We start from the raw sequence: 6,000 nt of genomic DNA, 5'->3' as shown, positions 1-6,000 counted from the left end.
ACAACTCAGGAAAACATATTACTGTGTCCTGTTACATAGAATTCCTTCAGTATTACCATGCACAATAGCACAGTTCTTCCAATGATCTAAACAATACTTTAATTATTCTCTTCAAACAAAAATTACCATGTTCAAGTTTGCATAGCTAGTGAAGACCACAACCTCAACCTCTTGTTCTAATCACTAAACTGTGATGCTGGTTTCATTGACAAGTTTAACACTTTTTAGAAGTCTCCTATTATCAAAGATATTGTGTCAAAATGGTAATGGTAGAGGTCCAATAATTTTGGACTTTTAAAATCTTCAGCAATATTTATGTCAATAAGAACTGTATTTAAAGTAGTTATCTGAAATTCTCAGCATGTATCATGAGTACATACTGGTATTCCTGGAACTCCCCATATTTCTCCAGGCCTCTGTAACTTAGCTTTGCTTTTGCATGATGAACAGTTTCTTCAACGGAGCATTTAGTGAAACTGTTTCAGGACATAAGAAACATCGTATGACATAGAATGTTTTTCTTCAGATTTCTTCTAAAATTATCTTATTTCTCTGAGCTCTGCCATACTATGATCCTATATAACCAGATACGCCTGCAATTCTTTTTAAAATTTGAGCTCAAGGGGCCAAAGAGACTGGAAAGTAGATAGGCACTTGCCTTAAAGTAACTGACCCAGGTTAAATCCCTAGCATACCATATGGTTCCCCCAGGTACCACCAGGATTGATTCCTGAGTGTAGAGCCATGAGAAATGCCTGCACGTTGCCAAATCTGGCCCAAAATTAAAAAGAAAAAAAAAAGTTGAGCTCAAAGTAGAAGAAAAATAGTATTCAGTCAGATTGTGTCCTTATCCCCAAAAATTAATCCATGAAAGAAAAAACAATAAATCAGTTTGCTTGCACTAAAATCAGGCACTGACAGTTTTGTGTGTTTCTGTTTCAAGTGATATCTTTATTTCCTCACCCATGGCATGAAAATAATAGTAAAATCTCTATAATATTTTGAGATTGAAATGAAATATATATAATATATTTGAGCATATCTAGCACATAAGAGTGTTCAATGATTATCATTGTTTGGAACATGGAAAAGTCATCAACTATTATTGTTAAGGAAAGTCTTAGGATATGAAATGAGAAATATGTGAAAAAGAATAGGGATACTGCAAAACATGGAGAGCAGACTTGTTAGTTCACATTATTTATAAAGGAATTTCATCATAAAACAATTGGTATAGACTGTTCATTTTATACACTATGATCTACTAAAAATCAGGCCTTTTAAAAAAAAATTTAAATTTTTTTATTAATGAGTCACCGTGAGGGTGCAGTTACAGAGTTTCGTGCCTGTGTTACAGTCATACAATACTCGAGTATCCATCCCTCCACCAGTGCCCATTCTCCTCCATCAATGCCCCCCGCCCCCCGTGCTGTCTTCCCCGCCCTCCGTGACAGGGAATTCCTTATTGTTGTCTCCTTTTGGGGGTTACAATGCTAATTCGAGTCTAGCAGTGACAAATAATTAAGAGAATTACAAGGCTTATGATTGCATTTAACCAGGGATTCTTACTTACTCCAGGCTTTGGAGTACCTTGCAGTAGTACAAAACAATGAGGAGTATGGAAGTCTGGGGGTGGAAGTGTAGATGTAGCTGGAACTGCAACAACAGAAAAGTATTCAACAGCTGAGAAATTAGGTGTATAGACAGAAAAGCAGCTGCACAGCATGTATAAAGAGCCAGAGGGATTAATATCCTCCACTTATGAGTAAACTAAAGAAGGCAAATGTTACTGGAGCTTTTTTCAGAGCGAGACAGGAGAAGGAATGGGGAGGGAAGCAGCACAAATCTGACCGTGGAGCCCTCAGGGTCCTTGAGAAAGATTTTGCACATCATCTCTTCAACAGTTTAAATTCATTGGCTATTTTAACAGGAAGTGACTTGAATATGTTTTTACTTTTCAAAACCCTCTTAGAGCTCAGCAGGGAATGGAATTAGAGAGACTTGTAAGGAAGTTTTTAATCGTATGAAAAGAGAAAGTTCAAGGTAGCTTGAAGAAGTGGCCAAACATAAGTATTAGATTTAGGAGATATCTGACGGAGAATGGACAGAAAATGGTAAATATTATTTTAAATGAAGCTTAGGGAAGAGGAAAATGTCAAATGGCAGGAGAGATTCTGGGAAGAAGAGGCATGTATTCATGACATTTACCAAACGGGAAGAAACTGGATATGAAGCGTATTTCAGAGAATAACATGTTCATTGAGATATAATTAGGAGATAGGGAAAGAGAGATGTTTACTTGCCAGTGATTCCATAACTTGACTGCCTGGCATAGATCAACCCTAGAATAATTAAAACTGGAGACAGTCAACATATACCTGTATATTATATAAATTTAGAAATGTATAACTCTAGAGAAAAGGGTTTTAGACTGAAAAAAATTCAACCATGAAAAAGAAAAAAATCCTTTACAAAGAAGACTGGAAGGAAATGTAGGAAAATTTTTTAAATGCTATTTAACTAAAACATGAGGAGAAAAAAACATTTCAAAAGAGAATAAATGACTAACTCTGTCAACAGCTACTGAAAGATATATTTAAAGAATAAATATATATTTTATCTTTAGAATAACTAAAACATGAATGATATAGTCATAAAACATGGAAACCACGTCATGGGGATGAATCTCAAAAAATACCCTAACTAACTGTTCATCACATACAAGCTTTATTAGTTAATTGGGAGAAGATATCTGATCAATGAAAAATACCTGATATTTGAAAATGTGTGTCCCCCAAATTCATGATGTTAGCAGAATAGATAAACAGAATCACAACTGTTATGAAGGCAGAGTTTCACCCCACAATACCTCAACCCTTGCCATAAATGCTCAGTATCCTTTAGCCACCAGAGTGCCAGGCTACAAAAAATTAGTAAGGCTTCAAATTGGCAATGGGTGGAAATCTGAGATTTAAGAGAAATCTCATGATTGTTGATGTCATGCTGGCGAGCAGGACACCGGAATTTTCTTGGCAGATGAAAGATGGATCAGGAGAGTAGAAGTCCTGGTGATTTTAGCTTATGTAACATGGCACTATCATAGCAAAGCCTTTATAGTTTCCAGAGTCTCAGGATACTAAAACCTGTTCTTTGACTCCCTTATGGGCAGGAATAACTGTCATATCTTTGAAATCTGAGGTTCCTTCTCTCCATAATTGAAAATCCAGGTGAGAGATTTTTCAGAATAACCACTAATTGCAGCATAAACCTGTGACAGTTCAGAGGAAAGAATTGGGACCACACTCATTTAATAGTGCTGATCCCAACAGGAGAGAGAATTTCAACCCAACTAATTCTTACCATCACCACCCTAGGATTTTGATTCTCATTCAAGGAAGATTTATTTAGGGACATTAACAATAACATCTTACTATAGAATTTTCTTACTTTTATGAAGACTTTTCTATAGTACAATGTTTGTATTTTTTCTTTGTTTAGAAAACTACCCTAATTCAGAACAAGACATGATGCAATGCGTAAGTAATATTGACTAACCAGTAGTACTTCTAAGTCCATTCACCTTCTCGATTTTTTTTCTTAATATTTCCACAATTTAAGTCCATGTATACCAAATTCTTTTTCTCTCTGAATTCCTCTTTTGTCAATTATACTTCAGTGTTGGCCCTTCTTACGATGTCTTTCCTAGTTGTACCAAAAAATCTATTCTTTTCATTGTCTTTTTTAACTCTCGATGAAAATCTTTAAGTTCAGATTGAAAATTCAAAAAAAAAATTTCTAAGACCGGAGCGATAGTACAGAGGGGGCATTTGTCTCGCATTAGACTGATCTGAGTTCAATCCCTGTCTTCCCATATAGTCCCCTAAGCACCTCCAGGAGGGATTCCTGAGTGCAGAGTCAGGAGAAACCCCTGAACATAGCTGGATGTGACTCAAAAAGCAAAAAAAGAAAAAAATATTTCTGGCAGAGATTTAACTCCTGAGAGTCAGTATTATTTTGATTTATAATTATTATAAAGCATCATTGATTGGGATAATTCTCAAAAGCACCAACAACACTTTCTCTGAGCACCTTTGTTGTTGATGTTCCATAGATCTCTGGGAAGAGTTTAGCTATTAATTTGGCACATGTGTGTTCTTTGCCACCTATAAGAATTCCTCACACATTTAATTATATATTACTCTTGATGCTCAAGTGAATTTTCTTTATTTTACTTTATTTTTTAATTGACTATATGTATAGTATGTATTTATATGTGTGAAGGCCACACACAGCAGTCCTCAAGACGTACTTCTGATTCTGTGCTCAGGGAGCTCTTAGTAGGGTTCCAGGGATCATATGAGGTGCTGGAAATTGACCCTGACTAGCTGCATACAAGGCAAGTACCTTGCTTGCTGTACTAGCTCTCCAGCCCTCCTGCTTAACTGAATTTTAAAACAAAACAGTTTTACATTATGAAACATCAAGAAGAGTAGGAGAAATAAAGGGAATTACCAAACATCATTTCCTTACTTCAATATTTTCCCCTAAATTAGTTTAGTTTTTAATTCAAATAAAATTTAGAATGAGAAAATATGATTAAGGCTGAGGGGGATGTGAGATCAATTCTGGTTATAATACATATAGAATAGAATACAAAGGTGGACGAAATCTAAAGATTTTTCTCTGAAACTGTGGGTCAGTCAATACTTAGACCCTCAGTTTAAATATGTGTGTGAGAACAGAAAAGGAAAATGCATCTTTGTGCATTCCTTCCTTCCTGGTTTTCCTTTCTTAAACTTCCTGTTATCAGAATGACACTAAAGAAAAATATGAAACACAATTTTGAACAACTTCAACTTATCCCCGATCATTATTTTAACTTGAGTCCCACCTCAGTGGAAATTTGAGCAGATCCCAGATGTCTTTTTCGAGCTCAGTACAACGCAATTACATAGTACTAGAGTCAGTTTTCAGATTTAAAACCACACACAATTTTAAAAATTGTAACAACTGTACTTATTTGTTTTGTTCTTTGATTTTGGCTTTGATATAAAGTCTCCCAATAGGTTCTCAAGGGCCTGGAGACTACACCTGGTGACTCTTGTTCAACCCTGTAGTTGGTTCAGTGTAAGGTCCCAAAGATGCAGTTTTGTTTGATGCTTGCAGTGCTACAGATTACCAAATTCATCTTGATGGTGCTTAGGGTTTTCCAGGGCTATAGAAGATGGTACTTGGGGACCTTTAGTGATGTTTGGGAGACAGTGTGGTGACAGGGATCAAATGCCTTGCTAAAGATAACCCTATCTTTCGCTTAATACCTACACTATCTCTCAGAACTCCAACTAGCATTTCAGTAGTCAAGTGTTAACTCTACAGCTTCGCCCTGTTTCTGCTTACCTCTGTCTTTGGTTACCTGGCTTTTGTTGTCTACAGTCTGCCTTTGCTCTTGTTGGTCTTCTGTTCTCTAGACTAACTAGACTTGACCTTAAAGCCCGTATCTTGACTTTTGGTTCTTTTAGTTTTCTCCATTAAGGTGCACAAAGGTGATCCGGCAGATGTCATGACCACACATTGACTAAAAATTTCTGCTGCTGGCTTTGAGATCCTGCCTTTATTCTCTGATATTGATGTTAACTTCCTGTTAAAACCCTACTATCAAAATTGAAACCCTGCCCTATCACCTTCTCCCTACATGTATTTTCTCAGAACAATAAAGAGAATGATGCCTAAAGTTTCAAAGACTGACTGACAATCATTCCGCCCTGCTAGTCATGAGAAATTTAATTAAATTGGGAAATCCAACTCAGTTTAACAAGCTCCAAGGCATACTGCGTCATGCCATTGCCTTTGGGCACAAAGTTCAATATATTTAGGTCTGACCTCATATAACCCCTGTTCTGGTATGTCTGAACAATGGAAATTTGATCCCAAGAATCCCGTTTTCCCTTTTACTCCTAAAGATACTTGATTCTCCAGAGATTAGAGAATCCCTAAGCCTCT

This window comes from Sorex araneus, chromosome X, assembly GCF_027595985.1.
Source record: "Sorex araneus isolate mSorAra2 chromosome X, mSorAra2.pri, whole genome shotgun sequence".
Lineage (NCBI taxonomy): Eukaryota > Metazoa > Chordata > Mammalia > Eulipotyphla > Soricidae > Sorex > Sorex araneus.
This window is presented reverse-complemented; position numbering follows the sequence as displayed.